The sequence below is a fragment of the Ictidomys tridecemlineatus genome, chromosome 10 (genome assembly GCF_052094955.1).
Source record: "Ictidomys tridecemlineatus isolate mIctTri1 chromosome 10, mIctTri1.hap1, whole genome shotgun sequence".
In the NCBI taxonomy this organism is placed as follows: Eukaryota; Metazoa; Chordata; class Mammalia; order Rodentia; family Sciuridae; genus Ictidomys; species Ictidomys tridecemlineatus.
Genome location: NC_135486.1, coordinates 45,287,339 through 45,300,692, shown reverse-complemented (window position 1 = coordinate 45,300,692; position 13,354 = coordinate 45,287,339). Strand labels below are relative to the sequence as shown.

General features: G+C 37.5%; 1 long non-coding RNA gene across 1 annotated transcript in view; it reads right to left on the bottom strand.

The window, feature by feature from the left end:
- LOC144367227 (uncharacterized) overlaps positions 1–12,841 on the bottom strand; it is a 137,458-nt gene extending 124,617 nt beyond the window's left edge. Inside the window, exon 1 of the long non-coding RNA XR_013426560.1 lies at positions 12,747–12,841. This is a non-coding gene — a long non-coding RNA (uncharacterized LOC144367227). The remainder of the gene's footprint in view (positions 1–12,746) is intronic.
- Between the last annotated feature and the right edge of the window lie 513 nt (positions 12,842–13,354).

Genomic DNA, 13,354 nt, shown 5'->3' with positions numbered 1-13,354 from the left:
AAGATTAGTAATGACCTTCAGGATAGGTCTCCACCTCAACTACACAGAATTTCTATCTATTCTTTTTTTTTATTGGTTGTTCAAAACCTTACAAAGCTCTTGACATATCATATTTCAAACATTAGTTTCAAGTGAGTTAGCAGAGCCAGAGACCTCCTACTAAAACATAAATTAGATCCTATTACTCCACTGTTTAAAAATCGTCATGGTTTTCTCTCATACTCCCAGTAAATGTCAGGATCCTAACATTATCCTGCTGGGGTTTACAATATCTGATCTTGCTTCCTTGAAACATTGCACCTGCCCTCTTGCTTTTGCTCTGTTGCTCCAATAAGCTTTTCTCTTCTTCAGGAATGCAAGGCATACTTATTAGAGCCAAGGTTTTATTTCCTTTTGCTTATTCTTTTTCTTGATAGCAACTACAACCATTTGGCATATTGGCTACTTACTGCTATGTTGAAGACCTCTCTCCTCTAGAATGCTAAGCTCCATGAGCACAGGGATATTTTTCTGTTTTGTTTACTGCTATCTCCTTGTAAAGGCACAAATTGGGGCAACTCATTATCATCTATCAAATGAATGAATGAATGAATGAATGAATGGGCTTAATTCAGTGGTGAAGTCACCCAATTAGGTGAGTTGATATTATTTAAATAAAATAATTGATATAATGAATTTTGGTCTTCTACTAGATATCCTCCACCTCTGCTGCCCCTCCCCACATACTGTGTCATGGAGCACTTGGCCTTGTGGCTTATTCTTTTTCAGTCTTCCTCCTCCTCACCCTTTCTGCAGCAGTGGGTACTTAAAAGTCATCTCTTCTTTATTGAGAGAATAGAGATAACTCGTTAGAAGTAACTTTACCAATTCTGCCCCATCCATCTAATAAGATCATCTCTAGAGTTATCTTTTCTATGTTCCTCTTGGCTGGCCTTCTTAGACGTTATCTTGGTATCTCCCAAAGTCCTAAAGCATGTGTCATCTTTGCTGTTCTTGTGCCATGTAGCATTAGTTTCCTCCTTCAGAAAGTACACATCTCAATACCAATGAATTCTGGGCAAGTGAACTGTGCCTTACACATCCCTGAATCTTGAAGCAACCTGCACAGTGGCTTGTAATGGAAGATTTCCAATTCCTACCTGCTGAAGAAATGCAGGGTAGATGCTACAGTTTGGATAGGATCTGAGTGTATGCCCCAAAGGTTCATGTGTTAGCAACTGGGTCCTCAGATTGTGATTTGGGAAGGTAATGGAATCTTTAAGAGGTAGAATCTAATGTGAGGTGATTGTGTTATTGGGAATGCCGCCTTCTAAAGAGATTGAGGTAGTTCTCACGGGACTCCCCTATTGTTCTCAAGAAAGTAAATTGTTGAGAAAGCCTGCCCCAACCCTGCTGTCTCTCTGGCATTCTGTATCATCCTGGAATGATCTTCTTCTTATGTGTGTACCTGCCATGTCATATCCACCAAGTGATACAGAAAAGAGGACTCTCATTAGTGCTGAACACATGTTAGCACCATCCTCCTGAACCTCCAAAATCATGAGCTAAATAAAGCTATTTTTTATAGATTGATTCTAGCCTCAAGTATTTTGTCATAGCAACAGAAAATGAAATAGTACCATAGGTTTCCTTTATACCCGTAGATCACTGATCTGCCTGGTCAATGAAATGACTGAAGATGGGGATAACAAATTGAGATGAGGAGAAAAAAAACTAAGAAACAGAGGACAGCAAAGAGACAAAATACTTCAAGCCATCTTCATAGCACCCAAGAATGAAGTCCAATGCTTTGATTGATAAATGGAGATTCCATTTGAAAAAGGTCTTCAGCTGTTGTCTCTGGAATATTATAAATGGGAAATGGGGGAACAAAATTGCCTTTTTTGTGTCTTTCTCAGGTTTAACTTTTCATCAGAGCATTTTTCACCAACAATGGTACACTTATCTATGTACTGGCTGGAATGTAAGGCCTACAAAAGTGGAGACTGGGTCTGTTTTATTCAACAATGATCTCCCACTGCAGAGAACAATGTCTAGCCCCAGTAAGTGCTCATTCCATATTGGGAATGAATGAATGAATGTGATTAGCAGTATCAGTTTCTATCCTTCTATGTTTATTGTTTTGTTCTGTTTTGTTTTTAGGACAGAGATCGCTATTCTTCCGTTAGTCTGGTTGGACAGTTCTTTGACTCAGTCACGACCCATTTATGTGGTGACACAATCAAATCCCTTCTATACTTCAATTTCAGGGCCAGGAGGCAGAATCACTCTGGCTTCAACATCTGTAGAGAGTGATATAATGTTTGGTATATTTTCAAGCCTTGACCTGATTAATTTTCCTAGAGAAATTTTAAAAGGTTTTCAAAAGCATTTTTAGAAAGCAACTAACACACGAATGTGCTTACTGCAAATGAACCAACAATTAAAAGTGGCTAAAATGGTGAGTTTTGTGCAAATTTTATTTTATCACAATTAAAAATCATTCAAAGTTTCTAATTTTTTTTAAAAAATTAAGCCTTTTGATATTGCCATATATTTTTCGTCTGTGTACAGGAATGAATAAGAATGAATAAGTCAATAATAAATCAATAAAATTCTTGTCAAAGTGGACAAGAAGCAAGTTTCCCTTTTGTTTGCCTCTCTATCTGGGCTGCAGCAAGTCTCTCTTTACTTCCCTCTTCCTATTGCTGGAGCTCACGTTTCTTTCCCCATCTGACCCCAGCCTGAGATATAGACATGCTATTAGAGAATGCCTTGAATTTTCAAAAAAACGAGCTTGATAAGTTTCTACAATTACAGTTCCCATATTGCATTCATTTATTTTCCAAATACTCTTGAACAAAGAGTACTGCCTCATATCATTTTCATGTTCAATAAAAGGACTATGTAGTAGACTTTGGAGCAGTCCATCATTTTGCACTGAATGCTGCCATCGGAGGGAATCACAGCATTCTTCCACTGTTATTTATTAGTTCCTACATTTATTGCTTTTTCGAAACTCAGAAATACTGGTGAAACTTAAAACAGCTTAATTAAACTTCAGATGTGGGGTTCTGATAAGGCTGGCATAGAGCCATGGCATTCCAAGATTCTCAAATAGCATAATCTAATTGATTTTTTTTCTAGAACATAGAGGTCATAAACACACAGTAATCTGAAACACTGAGTGTCTTGCCAGCTGGCATCTCCTCATTTCCAGTTTCCCTGCACTGTAATTTTGCTCCCCATTTGTGAGAAACTGTGGATTTCTCCACTTTGGTAGATTGTATTAAGTTACATGCTATTCAGTTGAGGTATTTTTTAATGAACTAATTACATGTTAGTTAATAATAGAACATTGCTTCAACAGTCAACTGTGGAATATCGCTTTTAAAGAAATTACCTCAATCTTGTAGTAGGAATGTCTGGGAACAAAAATGACCTATGAAAATAACGTGATTACCTAGCAGTGAGTTACTGAGTTATAAATAAATGTATGAGCAGTAGATATCAGTATTATTAGTAATGACAACATCAACAACAAAGACAATGTCTATGAAATGCAAACTTGACAGATTTTAGGGGTTTTTTTTCCTGTCAAATTATTTTCTATTAAAATTGTCCAGGCTTAATTTTTATCAGTGCATAATAATTAAAAGTGATGAGTCATGCTAGGTAGGCCCATTACTAGACTCTAATCAAAAGTTCTGACTATTGACTTGATGGAGGTGTTTGCCCTCTATCATCTCTCATGCTTAAAGTCAACTCTTAATTATACCACATCTAATTCTAGAACTAATGAATAATCATCTCAGGGTGCTCGGACCAGTGATTATTTAGCATATACTGATGATTATTTTTTTGAGATTTGTCTTTCTGGGTGTGCTGGTTCTAGAGCTGTCCCAAGATTCATTTTTTTCACCCTTACTGGTTCTGTTTTGTTGTGCAGGGCTGGGTTTCCCTGCCTCCCATGTCAAGCATGTCCATCTGGACTCAACCCATGAGAAAGAAACACTGGGAGGAAGTCAGAGAGTGTAGAAGAGGTAGGGGGAAATCAGGACATTTCTTTCTCTGCCTCTGGTGGTGTTTCTATCAGCAGCTGCCTCTCTTCCACCCACCAAGGCTACCTGTAACTCCTGTGTCCAGCTCAGAGATAGAGCATCTTCCTGCCTTTGCTAATTTCTGACTCGCTTCGCTGTCCATTCAGCTTCTTGACCTTCTATCACCATACAACCAATTCCCTATGTTCAAATTCTAATATTCTAACTAGCCAATGGTTTGTATTTTCTAGAAGTCTATGACAGAGATACCAGACTAAAAATCACCATCTCCTGGAGCTATATCCATTTTTCATTCTTTTCAGATGCTTATTGCTTCACTTTAAAAAAAAAATCACATCTTTTTGATATAGAAGTGCATAAACTATTTTTCTTCCTCTTTTAAAGAACACTTCAGATTTGGGAGGTGAGAGAAAAGAAAGAAGGGGGTGGGCAGCTATTTATAAGGTACTTTAATTTCGGACTAACTTTCTGTATCCCAGAGTTCCACTTTTCCTACACAGCAGGGCACACATTTTTGGTGAAGTCACACGCGCCCAGGGACATGATGTCATCTTGCACATTGTGTTACAAACAGGTTTAATAATGCTTTGTTGCATCTTAAACCCTGAGATGGAATGCTCTGCTCTAGCAGCCAAACCCAGGATCCATCTGGTAGACCAGTTACTCAGCGACCCCAAGAGCTCAGCACATTTCTCCCTGTTGAGATAGAGCAGAAATGACTCTCACAGATTTAAAGCCCAGTTTTAAAACACAGCAATGATGTCATCAATATGAAATTCTTTTTTTCCTTTGTGCCTCTTCTTTCTCTACCTCTGTTTATTTCTCCTCTTTCCTTCTCCTCATTCCTGCCTTTGAAGCCCTACCTGAGACAAAGTCGATTAAAAGTAGCTGGAAATTTGATGGCATTTTTCACCAATCAAGCAATCAGGAACTTTGCCTAGCCCACCCAACTACAGACTTGCAGTAACAGAGAAGGACACATCTAAAAGAGGGAACCTAGACTCTTGTGACCCACGTTCAACTTCTATTGTGGCAAAATTGTGCCCACTCATCATTTCCTGAATTCTCCATAAAAGTTCTTACATCTCTTGTGACAACTTGTGTTGTGCTTTATTACTGCTTTCACTAAAAGGTCTGACATTGTTTAAAATCTTTCACAAACGTCACTTACTCTGAAATCAACTCAGATCTTCTAGAGGAAAAAAAGCAGATTAAGACTGCTAGAAATTATTAAAAATGCTTAAAATTGACCCTAAATCAATAGTATATATAAGTATATGTATGTGTGTGTTTGTGTGTATACACACTTATATGTACATATATATATATATATATATATATATTATATATATATATATATATATATATTTGTTTATATATATATGTTGGTTTTAATCTTGTCTCTTAGGTAACTTGTTTTTCCTGTTCTCTACTCATTTTTCTAATTCCTTTGTATACCCTGGGTTTTTTTATTTATTGAAAAATTTTAAATTTATTTTTAATACACACACACATATCTTCAAGGGTAAGAAGAACAAATGAAAGGAAACAAATTTGGAAGTGAGAAAGCAGATGGATGGATGGTAAATGTCTTAGACACACAAGGAATAGACTACTAAGCCAGTAGGAGAAAAATCTGGAAACCAATCCAGGTATATACCACATAATCCCCCAAAGCTCAAGCCTTGTCCTCATCAAGTACATTGAGAAGTGCTACTGAAGGGAGTAGATAAAAGAAGGAAAATTGAAAATATTTTTAAAGAAATAGGCAGATGGCCAGTTCCTTGGCTCCCTGTGCCCAACTGTCACTCCCTAGTTTATTGTCTAGAAAGCACAAAACACAGGGTCTCATGTGGTGCAAGCACAGTTGTTGGTATAGATATTTTGCTGGAAAAAAGGAATCTTATGATACTGAAAGCAAACACCCCAGCTCTTTGCATCCACTGGTTCCCAGAGCACTAGCTGCCAAGCAGGACGTTGGAAAAAAACCTTCCATGGGAAACATTTCCTTGCCAAAAGGAAAGATATAAAGGATTGACAGTGGAGATTCTCTATTAAAGCTGCCCAGCCAAATCAGTCCACAGTCAAACTTACAATTAGCAATTCTCTCTTGTGAACTCAAAATATCAAATCACTTTGTGAATTCTCTCCTCTTAAATATAAAAATTTCCAGAACATTAAAGATAGCTTCTAAAATGAAACTTATAGATCCAAAAAGAAACTCCCTTCCCTCACTCACTTATATCACACAAAACAAATTAGTTGAGACAAAGACCTGCAGAGAAAAGACTTTGATAACTAGAATGGTTTTAAATTAATAGCATTAGGGAGCTAAAAAGATTAATGAACCCGTGTAATAAGAACCAAAGATGACTTAAAAGAGAGAGAAAGGAAGGAAAGAAGAAGTTGTCAATAGGACAGAGAAAGAAAGAGAGAAGGAGGGAGGGAGGATGCCATAGGATCGATAAAGTGGTCCAAAATCAAAAAAATAAAAACTAAGAGTTTCAGAAACATTAGAGAAATTAATAGAGGAAAGGAAAAACCAATAACCAAAATGGAAGGACAAGGTTGAAACCATATGTCCAACAAGTTAAGCAAAAATATAACCATATTAACTTATAACACTGTAAAATTTCAAAAACAAGAAGATCCTAGGTCACATACAGTAATAATAATAATAATAATAATAATAATCAGGAATCAGAAAGACTTTGGAATTCCTGCAACCTGGAAGATAGAAGGCAATTAAGCAGTGCCTTCCAAATTCTGAAAGAAAATGATTTCCAGTCTAGACGTCTAGACTCTGATAAACTGTTAACCAAGTATGAGGATAGAATGAAGATATTGTTAAATCTGAAATGTCTTAAAACCTTATCTCTGCATTTCTTTCTTGCAGAAAAGTACTAGAGCACATACTTGCCCAGAAAAGACTGTGAAGTAAGAGAAGATGTGGGATCCTTGCAATTGGAGATCCCGGGCAGGAACAAGGCAAAGAGAATCTTTTGGTTGTACAAGCAGATCTCAAAATGGAACTGCACTCCAGGCATAGCAGCCATAGTCTAGATTAAGCAGAAAGTTTGGAGAAAAATTTAAGATGAAATCGAATGGCAATCTAATGACTCTGAATGTTTTAAGTAAAGATTAAGATAACTGATAAAGTGTTGAGGGTTGAATTTGCCAAGATAAGTAGATATAAAATGAAATAAATTTTAAAATGAAAAGCATATTAATTTAGTTCTAGGCAAAATAAAAAGTATGCAAAAGAGAAAAAGGAACCAAATTTACATGACTTTACTGAGAATATAGTTTTCGTAACCAAAATAATAGAATATTTGCTTTATCTAAAATATAATTATATTGGGAGGAAGGAGGACAGAAATGTACACATATGGTGACAGCAAATAGAGATATATTCTTATCTTCCATAAGGGGAAGTCAATAGATAAAACCTAAAACCGAAAAAGTAAGAAACAGCATTTAACCATACCATTAGGAAATATGAAGATTAAATTAAAAAAAAAAAACAAGACCAAAACACAGTAATCAGCTAATAGAGGTAGAAGATGGTTGCCTCTGGGGAAAGATAAACTATGAGACAAGAACTACAAAATTCTGTGTTTAAATGTATATAAGTTTTGGCACAGGCCTGTAATCCCAGCAGCTTGAAAGGCTGAGACAGGAGGATCACAAGTTCAACGCCAGCCTTAGCAAAAGCAAGATGCTAAGCAACTCTGTGAGACCCTGTCTCTAAATAAAATACACAATAGGGCTGGGGATGTGGCTCAGTGGTTGAGTGTCCATGAGTTCAGTCCCCAGTATCTACCCACAAAAACAAACCAAGCACCCCCAATCTTATAGAATTATTTGAATAATTGAATAATAAATGATATAGAATATTTGTTTTTAAAAAGAAAAATCACTGTCAGGCAAATTGAGAGTCTCATTTCTCTCTGGCCTCAGTTCATTTTATGACTACAGGGTACCATTTATCATGTGGGTCATGGCTACCTAGATGTCCATCTCTAATAGATGTGAGTTCCTGGAGGTCAGGAACTTGCATTATTCATGTTTCTTTTCTTGTTTAGCATGATGTTTAACCCTGACATTCAATACATACTTATAGAAAGATTGTTGTAGTTATTGCCCTTAATTTTACAATATGATATTATAGGAATAAAATGTAATTCTTCTTCCAAGTTAGAAATATCCAAATATTTGCACACAATGGTCATATCTGCTGTTGGATCTTCTCTTCCCTGGACTAAAAATCCCCTATGAATCTCTTTTTGTGTTTCACATTTAAAGTTCACTCACTGTTTCGATCATAGACTTCCAGTTAGCTCTGATTAGTCTTCATCCATCACAAGCACTGGATAAAATATTACAATGTGTGATCTGACCTGTGTGGATCAGGTAGAACTCCCACTTCCCTAAATCTAGATACCATATGTCATTGAAAGAATGTGCAATCACATTAAATTTTCTATAAACCATCTTTCTCTTTTGTCACATACTTAAGCTTAGAGTCTACTATAAATCTTCAAGTCTTTTTCCAATTCATTCCTGGCAAGGTTCCTCTCTGCCATTTTCTATGGGTACAGGTGATTTTAAGGTTCTACATTAGACTTCATGGTTTTACTTTTTATGTTTTTTTTTAAAACCTCATTGAGACTATTGTGTTAAGATCCTGTAAGTTGATGCAATAACCTTTCTTTTCCAACTTCCCACGATCTGCACATTTTATTTGCACACCATTATAAATTAATCAAAGACATTAGTTAAAGATGAAGACTGGTTTGGTTGTGAGGTGTCTCCCCAAAAGCTTGTGAGAGACATGCAGGAAGGCTTAGAGCTGAAATGATTAGTTTATGAGAGCTTTACCCCAATCAGTGAATTAATCCCGTGATAGGGATTAACTGAGTGGTGACTGTAGGTAGGTAGGGGTGGCTGGAGGAGGTGAATCTTGGGATGTGCCTTTGGGTCTACAGTTTGTATTTGGTGAGTGTAGTCTCTCTCTCTCTCTCTCTCTCTCTCCCTCCTTCCTGGTGATGTCCTGAGCTGCTTTCTCTACCATACTCTTCCACCATGTTGTTCTGCCTCATTTCCAGCCCTGAGGAATGGAGAAGGCCATCTATGAACTGAGATTTCTGAAATCATGAGCCCCCAAATAAACTTTTTCTCTTCTAATTGTTCTTGTCAGGTCCTTGGTCACAGCAGCAAAAGCAGCTGACTAAAACAGGCACATGCATACTGATTTGTGTGTTTTTGTTACAGTTGTTACTTGGACCAGACATTTGTCAAGGATCTCCGTATCTTTGTAGACACGGTGAATATCTATGTGAATGACATAAAGAATTCAGGGACTTGGAAATTGGTTGAATAGCCAGCCTTGGGGTGTGCTCTCTAAGAGATGCTGTCACCCCAAAGGGGAACAATTTTTTAGTTTGAGATAGGGTCTTGGGATATTGCTTAGAGCCTCATTAAGTTGGTAAGGTTGACCTTGAATTTGTAATCTTCCTGCCTCAACCTCCCAAGTTACTGCAATTACTGGTGTGCACCACCATGGCCTGACTGCCCTATAACTCTTATTGGGGATAATATGGAATTTATGCACTTCCTAAAACATCTGTGCATACACCTGATCCTACCTGGAGATTGTTCTGAGGAGCAGTCTGTCTGAGCAGGATGTTAGCCTTCTCAGCTTCTAAATCCAAAAGCAGACTTTGAGATTTAAATGTTGGAGTAGGAGAGTTGCTAGTCAGGTTGTGTTCAGCTGATTAAATATTTTTTTTAAATTTTTCATCTAATTAGCAGCGGTGGGGAATATCAGTTTCCCTATACAGCCCTTGAGCATGCAAAATCGAGCAAAGAGGTGGAGTGGAGTTGCCTGGTCTTTAAATTGGATGGGGAGACACCTCTGTGGACAGGCTGAGCGTTCTGGTTCCATGATTGCTTATAAACATTATTACAATCACTTCAGGGAGATTATTTTGGCTACAGAATCACAATCTCAGAGACTGAAGCATAATCACATCCGTGAGCTATTTTAATAATAAATTATTTGCTCTCATTTCAACTCAGAGTGGTTGGATTTGGCCTCACTTTCAACTTAGCAAACATCTCAAACTGGTTTTCAAATGCTTTTGATCTTCTATAACCAAAGTGTGTTCAGCTAAACATTACCCCTTTGGTTTTTAAAATCCACACGTACTTTATAGAAAATGTTACTAACAGTGTTTGGACTCATTTACATGTTAAATCATCAAAATATTGTTTGGGAAGGGTGTTCTGATGTCCAAGAAGACTTTTCAAGCATTTTTATAAACAGTTTTTCTTAAAAACAGGAAGCTTCATTTTTGCCAAGAATAAACAATCTGAAAGCTCAAAAGGTAAAAATGTTGCTTGAGAACTCCAAACCCGCAGCGGGAAAAGGGTTCTAAACTTGGCAACACACCTTTCCTCATCCTTTTGTTTAATGTGGTTGCTTATCTTCCTCTCAAAACCAAATCCCTAAAGCCAGGCTAGGATGCAGGATAAAAGGGCCAACAGGAAGAAAAAATAAACAAGCAGTAGAGGTGAAACTTAAGCCAGACTTTATTTCTAGGCTTCTTTCAGAGAAACCAGTGACATTATGTGCCAGGGGCACCACAGGTTAGTTTTGCTCTAAGTCCTCATGCAAATTTAGGTCCAAGTCCAAGCAAATCAAGAAGGTACCCTTCTTAGCTGTTGTCTCCTGCCCTTACCCTCAGTCCTCAGCCCTCCCCATGTCAGAGAGGATGTGCAATGCATGCCCCTATTCAAAATAGGAGCCTGTTCTAAATCTAAGAACCATTGTAAATCAGCGAGCCTTGCCACTTCCAAAAACCAGAAAGGACCACATCGTGCAGTTTTGATTGCCAAAAGGACTTTGCCCAGTTTTGATTCTGTTTGGGTCCCAAGAACATTTGCAATGGTGTGTGTGGTAGATGGCAGTGTGGGTGGGCAGCACTGAACAGCCCTGTACCATCCCACAGGCAAACGTTTTTGGCTCTACTCATAGCCCTTCCCAAGTACTGGCAGATTGCTTTGCCTGGTGCTTTGGTTCCCAGAGGTAGGCATCTCTGAAATTTAGGTCCACTTCCAAATCTTCTGAACAAAATGCAAAGCTCTCCCTGGCCTGCATATTTGAGGCAGCGGATGCCAGAGACTTATCTGCATTTTTCCCCAATTGTATCCTGATTCTGAATTTAGTTTTCCTTTTAAATTTGGCCCTCAAATCCAAGAAAAGGAGGAGGTTAGAACCTAACAACAACAACAACAAAAAGCTACTTAATCTAAGTTTATCCACATTTAAACAATGAAATAATCATTTTGGTGATTATTAAGCTGTTAGATTCACATTACATGCCATTTCTAAGCAACATGACCATGAAGCTGAAAAACATTTAATATTTTTCTCATCCCCTCCTCCACTCCAAATCCAATCCTAAATTCTCTCTTTCTTTTAAAATCATAAGACACATAATTTATCTCTCCTCTCAAGATGTCTCTGAGCCAGTCAAAAATTCCACCACATTGAAAATGATCAAATATGCATACGGAATTTTCATTAGACATTTAAGGGACATGGTTATACTCAAATCCAATTGCTAGAGCATGTTTTCCACCTGCTGCCTCTTATAACAATCTCAATCCACCCCCTAGTGCTTAAATTATTGGGTTAGTATTTGTACCCTAACTTCTTAGAGAAGATAAAGAAGCAAAAACAGGATGTAAGTATGTTTTGACTTTTGTGGTTTTTCACAAACAGGGAATATATTTTTTCCTTTCTCGAAAAGCATTTAAGAATTACAGACAAAACTAAGCAGTACATGTGGCAAGGAAAAGCCTGAAGACTTTTAAAAGACTGTTAAAATGCCTCTGAAGGGGATAAAGTTTTATTCCCTTTATCTTAATGTTCCTCCTTCCCCTTTAAAGAGGCATAACCCTCTAAGTTAAGGCCATTCTTATATTGGAAAAGTAACAACTGAACAGTTCACCAAGCATGTCCAGAGAGACAACTGCAGTTCAGGGAGTTTGGGCTAATTAACAACAACAACAACAAAACTATAGCTTGGCAGAATAGGAAGACAGAGGCCTTACATAGCAAGTGGAAATCAAGCTGAAGGGTAAGCCACAATTTGTTGAACAGAGATCTGCACTGAAAGGAGTATTCTATAATTGTAACCCATCTTGACCAAAGATGGACGGTGGGCAAGAGAAATTGTTTATATTTCAGTAAAATTTCCAAGACCATACTAATTATTTTCTATGATTGTGTGATTGATAGATTATTTGGGTGAAAAAAAAAGTTTTAAAAACAAAATGTTTCTTTTAAAACTGCAAATTTAAATAATAATACAAATTCTAATCTTAGCTTGTAAGCAATTTAATACAGCACATACACATTGGTTTCCTTGATAATTGATAAACCCATCCTTTTCTCTCTGATTTAAAACATTTTGTGTCTGGATAGAAGCAACCCCTTTTCTCCTCCTCCTAATTATTGTCTTCTAACAGACAGCTCTCAACTCACAGAGTTCATTATGTCCCCATTCAAGGCAATTTTTTCTCCAAACTTCCCTTTTCCTGTCCACAGCATCATGGTTCTCTCAATTACTCAAACTGAGTACTGTGAAATCACCTCTGACACCCGCTTCCTCTTTCTCTCCCACCACCTACACTCACCCTACAGGGGCTGTCAGTTCATCTCTTCCGTGTGTCTCCAACAGCGACTTCTTCCATCCTCATTGCAGTTGCTGGCTCCTCCTCACTCAGCCCTAATCATCCCAAACCTTACCTCTCGCCTGTGTTCCTGACTGGGATTCTTTCTATTCTTTTCTCCATCCAATCAAACTGAAATACTCTAGCCAAATTAAACATTTTCTGGGGTCTCTTTTCATGATTAATGCAGAATGTTAAACTTTAAAAACATGTGTGCTGTGAAGGATTATCAATCTTTGACTCAAGAGCCCTCTTTGACTATCCTACTGCCCAAAGAAAGTGCAAAACCTTCATCTGGCATCAGATGCCATGAATTATCTGGCCCCTTTAATTATGTCTAAACTCATGTCCCATGCTTTCTTGAAAATGTCAGTGCTAATCAAATTAATGTCTCCACTGCTCCCCTCAAAAATCAACTAAAATCCCAGCCTGGAGCTGTGGCTCAGTGGTAGAGTGCTTGCCTGGCACTTGTAAGGCTCTGAGTTCGATTCTCAGCACCACATAGAAATAAATAAATAGAATAAAGGTATTGTAAAAAATAATTCTAAAAAAAAAAAAACACAATAACAACC